The 12,802-nt window shown below is 39.9% G+C and overlaps 1 long non-coding RNA gene across 3 annotated transcripts in view; it reads left to right on the forward strand.

The window, feature by feature from the left end:
- Window positions 1–12,470, forward strand: part of LOC112668583 (uncharacterized) — a 189,203-nt gene extending 176,733 nt beyond the window's left edge. For all 3 annotated transcript variants that reach the window (XR_004813153.2, XR_007409493.1, XR_007409494.1), the window contains 3 exons: window positions 929–1,001; window positions 11,060–11,149; window positions 11,977–12,470. This is a non-coding gene — a long non-coding RNA (uncharacterized LOC112668583). The remainder of the gene's footprint in view (window positions 1–928; window positions 1,002–11,059; window positions 11,150–11,976) is intronic.
- Window positions 12,471–12,802: the final 332 nt, after the last annotated feature.

Here is a 12,802-nt window from a genome sequence, read left to right on the forward strand (position 1 = left end):
GTATGTGTCAGATTAACTTTGTTGTCAGTTTTATTTGTGATTAGAACAGTAAACTCTGCATGTATGCTTGCACTTAATAGTTTGTTGCTCATGCAAGCACGGCTGTCAGCTCACAATTTAAAAAAACATTATGTTAGGGCTGGAGCGTGGCAGGCTTTGAATTCCAGGCTAAGTAGTTTGTAGTTAATTTAGGAGGCAATGGGGAGCCCTTACAGGATAATCAACAGGGGAGATACATGATCAGTGCTGTACTTTAGGAATCACAGACTGGCAGGGCTGAAAGATTCCTTAGAGATTACTTACCCAGTGGTCACCATCCAGGAGGCATGGCAATCACACCGAGGGTTCTCGAGGGGTTGTCAAGATTTCAGAAAGACTACAGGGAGCCATGCACCTCTCCATAATAAGGCTGTACATTTCAACTGCAGCATGAATGTTATTTGTTTGGGGTTAGAATTAATCAAACTGGGGCACTGATCAGAAGCATTAATTGGCAGTTATGAAGTCTGATTATTTATTTTTACTTTTAAAAAGATTTATTTATTTCTTATTTTAGAGAGACAGAGAGAGAAGAGAGAGAGAGAGAGTAGGAGCAGGGGGAGGCGCAAAGGGAGAGAATCTCCAGCAGACTCCCTGCTGAGCACGGAGCCCAACCCTGAGATCAGGAGCTTGATCCCATGACCCTGCAATCAGGACCTGAGCTGAAATCAAGAGTCGTATGCCCAACCGACTGAGCCACCCAGGTGCCCCGATTATTTTTTTTTAATGGGAAAACAAGTTAATTGTTTCTTAGCAAATGAAAATTTTAACATTAGAATTTTTTTTTCTAATCATGGGCTCCACAAATTAAAAACAAAAGAAAAGGGGGTCTTGAGTCGTGAAAAAGTTGGGAGCCTCTTTACAATACAACCAATCCTTTCATCTCCAGATGGGAAAACAGAGACCGATGGAACTTGCCTTAGAGGAAGATGGACAAATGGATTGGACAGTACAAGTAGAAGGTAAGCAAAGTTAGATACCACAAAATCAGTTCCGTAGGCACTTGAGGTGCATGGATCAGGGTGGTACAAATTGGTTTACAAAGGAGAAGGGCAGATGGGAGAGAATCAAAAGGCAGTGCCACACAGGATCACTGGTTGGATGTGGGCAGAGAAGAAGAGAAAGAAGTTGAAGAGGACTCTGAAATTTCCAGTGTGGCTGAATGGAGCAATGATGGCATCATCAGCAGAAATACAAAAAGATGGAGGAAGAATTGGTTTTGGAGTAGAGGGGAATCATGAGTTTGGTTTTAGAATATATTGCCCATAACTTGTAGTGGTGAGTTTTCAAAAAGAACATGGTGATAGAAATTGGAAACACGTGGGTTTGGCTTTTGGTAAGGAATTTTTCTTTCTGACTCTCATTTTCCGTATCTATAGATTTGGGGCAATAATATCTACTTTGGGATTAGTGAGATGATTAAATGGGAGCATATACATAGAGTACCTAGCACAATATCTAGCATGTGGCAAGTGCTCATTTCTCTTCTCTGGAGGATGTACCGAGATAGAAATGTTTGAGAGGCAGTTAAGAAACAAGGAAGAGTTCAGGAGAGATATCAGATCGCAAGTCATATGTTTAGGATCCAAAAATGTTTTTTATTTATTTTCTTTTTAATTGCAAAACACAGATAGTGCTTTCTCAGGGTCCCTGGGAGGTGGATGTCACCAGGACATAATACAGGAGAAGCCAAGCCATACTTACTGAGAATTTGGGAAGGACTCCAAAGGAACTCCAGCAAAGGAACCCGAAGGAATGGACAGAGGGGGATAGAGAGCACACTGCCAATGAAGCCGAGGGAGGCAAAATAATTTGAAAGTGGAAGACGTAGTCCATAGGGTCAATTGCAGTAAAAAGATCTAGAAAATGAAGACAGAGATGAGGCCATTAGGAAGTCACTTTTAGAGACCTCAGGGAATTTGGGATGAGTTAAATGAGGGGTTAAGTAGCAAGTGAAGGTAGGTCAGTAGAGGCAGTAAAGAGAAAGGGACCCTTTCAACATGGACCATGAAACAAAAGGGAGAGATGATGGTAACTCAAGAGGAGCAGCCACAAGGGAAGGTCATTTCAGGCTACTTAAAACCTGAGCATGTTGTTGACCAAGGGAATGAACCGGTGGAGAATAGGCTGATTAGACAGGAGAGAGAGGACATATTTGTTAAGCAGGGTCTCTTAAGCTGTTATTCATTGGCAGCCCCAGGCCATGGTCACTTAAAAGATGTGCTTAGCGGAGGACCTAACGTTTAAGCCAAGAGAAGTCACCTGAGGTCAAACCAGAAGCAAGAAATCCCTTTGGAACGGTTTCCCTTTGCTTGTGAACAAACCACCCTAAACAAGGAGCTACTCTTCTCAGCGTGCAGGGTACCTCGCATGCTTTAGGGACTCTGAATTCTGATTATGGCTCCTTAAGGCAGAGGGCCCAAAATTCTGTCCCTTAGGGCTTTTTGGTGCAATTAAGCTTTAATGACAGAGTCATTCTTTTTTTTTTTTTTATTGGAGTTCAATTTGCCAACATATAGCATAACACCCAGTGCTCATCCCATCAAGTGCCCCCCTCAGTGCCCACCACCCAGTCACCCTCACACCCCACCCACCTCCCTTTCCACCACCCCTAGTTCGTTTCCCAGAGTTAGGAGTCTCTCATGTTCTGTCTCCCTTTCTGATATTTCCTACTCATTTTTTCTCCTTTCCCCTTTATTCCCTTTCACTATTTTTTATATTCCCCAAATGAATGAGACCATATAATGTTTGTCCTTCTGACAGAGTCATTCAAATTAAACCTTCCTTCCTCTTTAAAGTATGGAACAAGACCCGCCTGTTTACTATTACTATTTAACATTATTCTGGACATATTGGCTGATGTAATTAGGCAAGAAAAAAATAAGTTAAAAAAAATTGGAAGAGAGACTTCTGGAATGGTGGTGGGAGAAGTTTGGCACATTCCCCCTGCAAAACAACCATTTACCCATTAGGGTAAAAATCATGTTTTAAGACACACACACAAATATTTAAAGTCTCCGGAAATTGTCTCAAGGCATAAAGAAAATGGAGAAATGTTTATTCAAGAAAATCTACTAAATCTTGGTAAGAAAAGTGAGACTCTGTGTCATTTAAGCCAAACCTGCTCCCATCCCCTACCCTACCCCAGGTCACTTATAGCAGCTCCGTCCCTAGATGTGGCTAAGAAGATGAGGGCTCCCTCTGCCCCAGATTCTAGTCCAGGGCTACTATTTCACAACCAGAAAGGCAGGCTCTGGGGTGCCTGGGTGGCTTAGTTGGTTAAGCATCCGACTCTTGGTTTTGGCTCATGTCATGATCTTGGGGTTGTGAGATTGAGCCCTGCGTTGGGCCCTGCACTCAGCTCGGAGTTGGCTCAGGGTTCTCTCTCTCTCCGTCTCCCTCTGCACCTCCCCTACTCATGCATGCTCTCTCTGTCTCTCTGTCTCTCTATTTAAAAATAAATAAAATCTTAAAAAATAAAAAAGGCAGGCTCATCACCCCAACCCCATGTTGCAGAGCCACTATTCAGGGAGCTGCAGCCAAGAGGACTGGTGCTCCCTTCCTGTATTCAGCTCCCACTTGTAGGGCAAAGGCTCTGCCCTTGTCATGACAGACTCCAATGGCTCTTGCTCCAACTCACCCATAGGTTGGTGGTAGGTTCCATGTTTGGAGGGCAAGCAAGCAAAAGAGATCGAGAGATGTCACCTCCGCAGCAGTGCCTTCTTGGAGAGCAGAAGTGTCAGGGAGAAACAGACCACTGCCCAACCCCGGGCAACCACCAGTCTACTTTCTAGCACTATAGATGTGCCTATTCTGGTTATAGCATATAAATGGGATGATGTGATATGTGGCTTTTGTGTCTGGCTTCTTTCACTTAGCATGATGTCTTCAAGGTTCATTCACACGATAGCATGGATCAGTACTTCATTCCTTTTTTTTTTATAGTGGTAAAATATGCATAACTTAGAATTGACCAATTTAACCACTTTTAAGTATACAGTTCAGTGGCATTAAGTATGTTCATATTGTTATGCAACCATCACCACTAACCATCTCCAGAATTTTTCATCATCTGTACCCTTTACACAATAATACCCAATTCTCCTCTCCCCCAGTCCCTGGTAATCACTATTCTACTTCCGTCTCCATGAATCTGTTGGGGCTACTTCACGTATGCGCAATCATACAATATTTGTCTTTTTGTGTTTGGCTTATTTGGCAGAATCAAAGTCTAGTATATGGAAATATCACATTTTGTCTACCTATTCACCAGGTGATGGACATTTGGGTTATTTCCACCTTTTGGCTATTATGAAAACTGCTGCTATGAACACCTGTATACAAGTTTGTGTGTGGACATGTGTTTTCCTTCCTCCTAGGCATATACGTAGAAATTGCTGGTAAATGTGATAACTATGTTTAACCTTTTGAAGAGCTGCCAAACTGTTTTCCAAAGTGACTGCATCACTTTACATTGCCACCAGCAATGTGGGGTTCCAATTTCTGTCATCCTTGCCAACACTTGCTATTGACTTTTTAAAAATTATAGCAATCCACTGCTGGGGATTTACCCCAAAGATACAGATGCAGTGAAACGGCAGGACACCTGCACCCCAATGTTTCTAGCAGCAATGTCCACAATAGCCAAACTGTGGAAGGAGACTCGGTGCCCGTCAAAAGATGAATGGATAAAGAATCTGTGGCCTATGTATACAATGGAATATTCCTCAGCCATTAGAAACAACGAATACCCACCATTTGCTTCGACGTGGATGGAACTGGAAGGTATTATGCTGAGTGAAATAAGTCAATCGAAGAAGGACAAACATTATATGGTCTCATTCATTTGGGGAATATAAAAAATAGTGAAAGGGAATAAAGGGGAAAGGAGAGAAAATGAGTGGGAAATACCAGAGAGGGAGACAGAACATGAGAGACTCCTAACTCTGGGAAACGAACAAGGGGTGGTGGAAGGGGAGGAGGGCAGGGGGTGGGGGTGACTGGGTGACGGGCACTGAGTGGGGCACTTGATGGTGAGCACTGGGTGTTATGCTGTATGTTGGCAAATTGAACTCCAATAAAAAAAATTTTAAAAAAAATAGTGAAAGGGATCATAGGGGAAAGGAGGGGAACTGAGTGGGAAAAATCAGAGAGAGGGAGACAGGACATGAGAGACTCCTAACTCTGGGAAGCAAACAAGGGGTGGTGGAAGGGGAGGTGGGTGGGGGGATGGGGTGACTGGGTGACGGGCACTGAGGGGGGCACTTGACGGGATGAGCACTGGGTGTTATACTATATGCTGGCAAATCGAACTCCAATAGAAAGTATACAAAAAATAAAAATTAAAAAAATAAATAAAATAAAAATTATAGCAATTCTAGTGGGTGTAAAGTAGTATCTCATTGTGGCTTTGGTTTGCATTTCCCTAATGGCTAATGATTTTGAGCACCTTTTCATGTGCTTGTTGGCCACTTGTATATCTTTAGAGAAATGTATATTCAAATGCTTTGCCCATTTTAAAATTGGGTTGTCGTTTTTTATTATTGGTTTGTAAGAATTCTTTATATGTTGTAGAAACAAGTCTCTTGTCAGATATATGATTTGCAAGTATTCTCTTCCATATTGTGGCTTGTCTTTTCACTTTCTTAATGGTGTCATTTGAATCATAATAGTCTTTAATTTTAATGAAGTCCAATTTATCTACTTTTTCTATAGTTGTTTACACTTTTGGTGTCATGTCTTAGAAGCCATTGCCTAATCCAAGGTCATGGAGATTTACACTTATTTCAAAAATGAAATACGTGGGACTACCAAGAAGATAATCACATGGAAAAAGTTATCGAACTATTTGAAAATCTGTAATACAGTCTTATATAGAGATACAGATTTATCTTTATGAACTTAGTAAATAAGATCTATTGGTAGGTTTAACAACTATTATAATTTTGAAGTGGTAATGAACATAATGATATTTTGAAATATCTACAAGTCTAAAGTGATAGGAAAATATCTGTGATTTCTATTGGTGACCAAGTCATAGGTGTTGCTGATATTACTTTGGTCTGTTGCTTATACCATAACAAAAGGAACTGCTTAATCTCAGTCAGAAGTTAGTAGAAGTAAAGCTGTAATTTTTCCTACTCAAGTTAATAGGTCCTCTGACTTCTATCTGTGGATCCTAGGTTAAGAACACTTACTGTAGATGAAGTCAAAGCTCCAAATGAATAAGAATACTGTAAAATTTTGTTCAAAGGTGTTATTAACAAAGCAAGATTTACCCAAGAAATCCAAATGTTGAGTAATCAACAAAAAGGCAAAAGTTATGTTGAAATGATGACAGCTGACTTAGACTTAACTATTATCTACCTTGGTTGGGGACAATTAATTCAGTGTAGAAAAATATTTTGGTAGTCCCTTCCTATTCAAATGTGATCAACAAAGATATAATATTACTATCCTTTTAATAACTGGACTAATGGGATTCAAATTTTATCTAAATACTCTAATTCACTCTAATTCCAACTGAAGGTTGAAAACATACATAATTTACTTTCTGGTTGGATTTATTCAAACTGTTCTCAGAAGAGATGAGTTTGTTGAGGCAACCAGCTGCTCTGGACATTCTCAGGTAGAAAACTGTACTCAACTGTAACGGGGAAAAAATAGCAAATACTAGAAATAGATTACAGAAAAGAGTGTCTGAGGGAAAAATTAATGAGGGGTTATATTTCCTAGCTCGCTGGAAACAGATATCTCCCTCTAATAATCTGTTGATATGTTTGCTGTTATTATGGTTTTGAATAGGTAATGCATTTACATGGTTCAAAAGTCAAAGTGATGTAACAAGGAATCCCAGAAAAGGCTTAGGTCTCACCTATAGTACCATTTACCCTACCCCCCAACCCTATAGGCAATGATTCTTTATGATACGAAAGTAAATATCTGTGTTTGTACCCCTTTCTTACACAAATGGCAGCATACTATATATACTGTTTTGCATCATGCACTTTTTGCTTAATAGTATATCCTGGAGAATTTTCTATATCAGTGTAGTAAGAGTTTCCTCATTCTTTTTTACAACTGATGAGCATCCCATGGTAGAATATACATACCATTGTTTATTCCACCTATTCTGTTTGATAGACCCTAGAATTGTTTCAAGTCTTTTCTCTTAGTAGGTCTACTTTTAAACCTTTACACATTTTATTTAGAAGTTGCATTAGTTTAGACCCTTTGGGTTGCAAGTGGCAGGAATTCTATTTAAATTAGCTTAAATCTAAAAAATGGGATGCTTACTACTGAGTGGTAACTCATCCTTCCCTCCTTTTTGCCCATTCATACTAGCATGAAACCTTTGCTTTTACAACACACATCTGGCCTTTATTTCTCTTCTTTACCCATAAGCCCAGTACCATCCAAGTATCACTGCTTGGAATCTCCTTGATCTTTAAATCAAAAACAGAGTCAAGCCCAGGAGTCATAGGTCAATCTTATTATAAGGTGGCCATCCAGATGATTCATAGCATGCCTACATAAAGGTCTTGTTTAGATAAGCATCAAAACAACATAAAATTAAAATATTCTCATGGAGACCTCATTTTCTCCCAGAATCATTTCTGGAATTCCAAGTGGGGAAAACACTGGACTTCAGGATATGTTTTCAGGAATATTTTAGGTGCAAAACTAGGTGTCTTCTAACACCAAGAAAGAGAGAGTTTGATTCAAGACAAAAATAGGCATTTCTGAATGAGCAGACTGTTGCCCAGGGAGTGGGGATAATCTACACTTCAGATACATAAACAAGTATCTGCTAAATTTTGCTACCACAAGAAATCACTTAGTGAGTGGAGAAGTCGGCCTGGCCTGCATCAAAAAGATCATCCTATGCAGTGGATGGAGAACTTTTTTGAAAAATATATTTTATTTTATTTTATTTTATTATTTTTTTTTTTGAAAAAGACCTTTTAAAGGGCTGGAAAATAAGACCTATATGAAGAAAGTAAAATGAATTGGTGTTATTCAGTTCGGGGATGAAAAGGATGAATTAGAGTTGAATATATGAATCAAGATGAAGATCAGTTAATCTCTGTAGGAGGAAGAGAAGTGACCTTCACTTGCAGGTAGATTATGAATGAGGAAATGCTCTCTGATAATTAGAACAACAGCAATGGAAGAGGATTAGGAGTCCCTTTGCTTAAAGGTAGAAAAGCCACCATCTGTTTATGTGTGGAAGATGGCTGTCAAAGACTCTTGGGGCACTCCTTTTAAGCATACTGGTAGTGTCCATGGACCTCACTAAGGGTTGAGGTAAACTAGAAAGGAGCTATGCATACCTTTGGGGATTTGAATCAGTAGACCCAGCTTAAGAAAAGATTCACATCTCTTCCCAAAATCTATTTTAGCTGGTAAAAGATTTAAATCACAGGTGTGTCCATTTAGGAAATGGCTAGAACTCTTAGAAGAGAGAATAATGAGTTTTGCTGCTCTTAAAAGCAACTTGTGGGGGTGCCTAGGTGGCTCAGTTGGTTAAGCATTTGCCTTTGGCTCAGGCCATGATATCAGAGTCCCGGGATCGAGTCCCACATTGGGCTCCCTGCTCAGCAAGGCGTCTACTTCTACCTTTCCCCTGCTCCTTCTCTCTCTCTCTCCCTCTCCCTTTCTCAAATAAATAAATAATCTTTTTTTAAAAAGTGAGGCTCCTGGGTGGCTTAGTGGTTGAACATCTGTTTTTGGCTCAGGTCATGATCCCAGGGATCCTGGGATCAAGTCCCACATCAGGCTCCCCGTGAGGAACCTGCTTCACCCTCTGCCTGTTTCTCTCTGTGTCTTTCATGAAGAAGTAAATAAGATCTTTAATTTTTTTTATTTTATGATAGTTACACAGAGAGAGAGAGAGAGGCAGAGACACAGGCAGAGGGTGTGCATGCACCGGGAGCCCGACGTGGGATTCGATCCCGGGTCTCCAGGATGGCGCCCTGGGCCAAAGGCAGGCGCCAAACTGCTGCGGCACCCAGGGATCCCAAATAAGATCTTAAAAAAAAAAAAAAAGCAACTGTGATAAGTTTCATGTTCTCACTTAATTGAATAAATGTCCTGGGGTTAACCTTATCTCAGGCTATTCTGCAAGGCACAGCTTGACATTGTATCTATTTGGGGTTTTATCCCCCCAACTCAATCCTTGTGCCATATACCTAGGGTGATCTTGTTTTCTGAAAAATATTTGCAACGTGTGGTTTGAGAAAAACATGCTTGGGAATAGTGGTTGGCTTATCCTATTTATACAGTCAAGATTTATTTACTCTGTACCTACTATATACTAAGCACTATCCTTGCTACTTGGAAAACAGCAGTGAATCAAACATGTAGAGTTTTCTGTCTTTGTGGAACTTACATTATTGCGAGGGGAGAGAAATGATAAATATTTTAAATATTTATATTTTAAATTAAATATATTTTATAGTTTAAATTAAAATATTTATATTTTAAAACTAGGCAACTTGTGTAGTATGTTAGATAGTAATAAGTGCTACTGGAAGAAGAAAAGGCAGAGCCAGGCAAGGTGGATCAGGCATGCTGGTGTTAGGAGCAGGAAGCAGGTTGCAGGATTAAGGTGGGTGGTTAGCGTAGGTCTCTATGAGAAAATCAGTTTTGTTCAAAAACCTTAAAAATGCAAGGAAAGGTGGACATCTGTGGGGAGAGAGACCTAGGTCTATGGGACAGCCAACGGGAAGGCTTTGAGACAGGAGAGTGGTTGGTGTGTTCATAGAATGGCGAGGAGGCCAGTGTGGATGGAGGGGAGGGAGGAAGATCAAGAGTAGTAGTAGAGGAGGGGCAGATCCTGAGGGCTTTGTCGATCACAGGAAGGGCTTTGGCTTTTACTTTGAGGAAAATGAGAGTCACTGATATGTTTTGAGCAGGGCACTGTCAGATCCGATTTCTGCTTTTAAAAGATTGCTCTGACTGCTCTGTTCAGAATAAACTGCAAGGGAGTGAGACGTGTGGTTTCCATACTCATGGATTTACCAGCGTTTAGTTCAATAACAGCAGCACCCAACAACATGCTTCAAATTTCAGTTATCATCACATATTAACTGTGCAATTGCATGAAGTACAGATTGTGCTCATTGGTCTTTGCAGTCCACAGTTCACTCCCTAATAACGGATGCACATCCTGATCAGTGACCATTCCTGTCACTTCCTTCAAAGTCTGTTGGTGATTGGCATTGGTGATTCATGTTGTTTAGTTCGTGCACAGAGAGAGCAAAGCCTACACTTGTGTGTCACCCGCTCTGTTCACAGTGATAAACCCATATGACTGATAAAAACGGATACTCAAACAAAGGGAGGAATTGGCCAACAAAGATGAAAGTGCAGCAAAGAAACAAAAACATATAATGCTTAAAGTGAAATTCAAATCAAAGGTATATGGAGTTATAGAAGAAACAGCTGCCTGTGGGATCATGGTAATGTTGACACTGCCACCATTTGAGAGCTCCCGGATATGCAGAGGATCTTATGTAGAATTACACAGAGGAACTTCGTGAAGGTGAAGTTTCTAACATAAGTGAAAGTTGTGGCAAAAAGAATAGATTTTCCAAAGGAAGTGACACCAGCAAGAGGTCACACTGAAGGAATCCATGGCGATATTTCACAATATTAAGTGTGCAAAGGATAAAATGTGGGAAGCTGATCCAAACTTTGAAAGGAGTATGGCAATTCACCAAGGCATGAAAAGATGTTCTCTTGGTATTAGAAGTTATGAGAAGAAGAAGGCAAGCACTGTTAAGACTACCCTTGATATATTTCTTACAAAGAAATAAAGCACTTTAATTGTCAACATTTCTAATGTTGTAAATTATAGTGTACTAAACAAATACGAGTTTCACAATTTTTTCATTCCCTTATATAATTATAATGAAATGGGCAGTGAAGTTTTTTTTAACATTTTGACAAAAAAATTAAATGTCAAAGAACAACTGCAATTTCCCCCACTGATTAAGATTGCTTTGCACTGTTTCAGTTGACCCTCATTTTCAACATCCTCCACTGCCACGGACAGCGAGGACTGCCGGTACTTAGTGATGACTAGATCTGGGCCTTGACGTTGGAAGTGAGTGGCTACAGTGAAGGAGAAGTGGTCTTGTAGTTGAAGGGTTTTTAGTGCTCCTTTTCAGTAGAAATTCTAGAACCCTCAACAGCTGTGAGAGATTTATATCAGTGACTCATTAATATAAGCAATCCAGCAGCCTAAAGCTTAGTTGTGTGAGAAGAGGTGGCAGCAAGTTCCCATACTCTCAACCCTTCTCTCTCTTGTTGCCACTGTACTGTAAAATGCTGCCTTTAGAGATTTAGGTCTTCAGGTTAAGCCTTGCCCTTCAATTGTTTAAAAAAAATATATGCCTCAAATGCTAACTATGTGAGGTTATGTATGTGTAAACTAACCTTATTGTGGTAATCATTTCGCAATGTATATGTCTATCAAGTACAAATAAAATATGGATGTGGAAAGACTGCTGTAGCAAGTAAGTGCACTAGGACATTACAGGTAGAAGGGTACTGAGGTTCCAGAAAAGGCATCTTTTTAGAAAAAGAAAATAAATTTGGCAATATGTAACAAAAGCCTTAAAAATGTGTGTTTCCTTTGACCCAGTCACTACCCTTCTGAGAGAGTCTGTCTGGAGGGAAGTAGACTAAAAATTATGCACAGACTTGTTTGTCATGTTATCATTTATAATGTTAGAAATAATGGTGGGGGGATGTGTAAGTAAATACAGTACATGCAAATGATGTGATATTATGCATCCCTAAAAATATATTTATAAAGATCGGGAATTTTCTTTGAGTCATCATGAAAATATCATGGGAAGAGTGTGTAAAATAATATAAATTGAAAAAATAAGAATACGAAACTGTATATCCTGTGTGATCTCATTACAGGTGCATAGAAAAAACTGGAAGAAAAGATGTCAAAGTGTTATTAAGATCCAAAGGGGCACATGCACCACAATGTTCATAGCAGCATAGTCCACAATAGCCAAACAAGAGCTGAGATGGCCACTGAATGGATAAAGAAGATGTGGTGTATTGGGCAGCCTGGGTAGCTCAGCAGCTTAGCACCGCCTCCGGCCCAGGGCCTGATTCTGGAGACCCAAGATCGAGTCCCACATCGGGCTCCTTGCATAGAGCCTGCTTCTCCCTCTGCCTGTGTCTCTGCTTCTGTGTCTCATGAATAAATAAAATCTTAAAAAAAAAAAGATGTGGTATATAGATACTCAATGGAATACTACTCAGCCATCAAAAAAAGAAATCTTGACATTTGCAAGGACATGGATGGAACTAGAGGGTGTTACACTAAGCACAATAAGTCAGAGAAAGACAATTATCATATGATCTCACTAATATGAGGAATCTAAGAAACAAAACAGAGGATCATGGGAGAAGGGAAGAAAAAAAAATAAAACAAGACAAAATCAGAGAGGGAAATAACCACAAGAGACTCTTAATCATAAGAAACAAACTGAGGGTCGCTGGAAGGGAGGTGGGTGAGGGGATGGGGAACTGGGTGATGGGCATCAGGGAGGGCACGGGATGTTATGAGCACCAGGTGTTATATGCAACTGATGAATTACTGAACTCTACCTCTGAAACTAATAATACATTGTATATTAATTGAATTTAAATAAGAAAAATAAATAATAAAAAAGAGTAATAATAAATAAAACTGTAACGATGGAGGGAGGTTATTATGATTACTTTTGAGTGT

This window comes from Canis lupus, chromosome X (assembly GCF_003254725.2).
Source record: "Canis lupus dingo isolate Sandy chromosome X, ASM325472v2, whole genome shotgun sequence".
Lineage (NCBI taxonomy): Eukaryota > Metazoa > Chordata > Mammalia > Carnivora > Canidae > Canis > Canis lupus.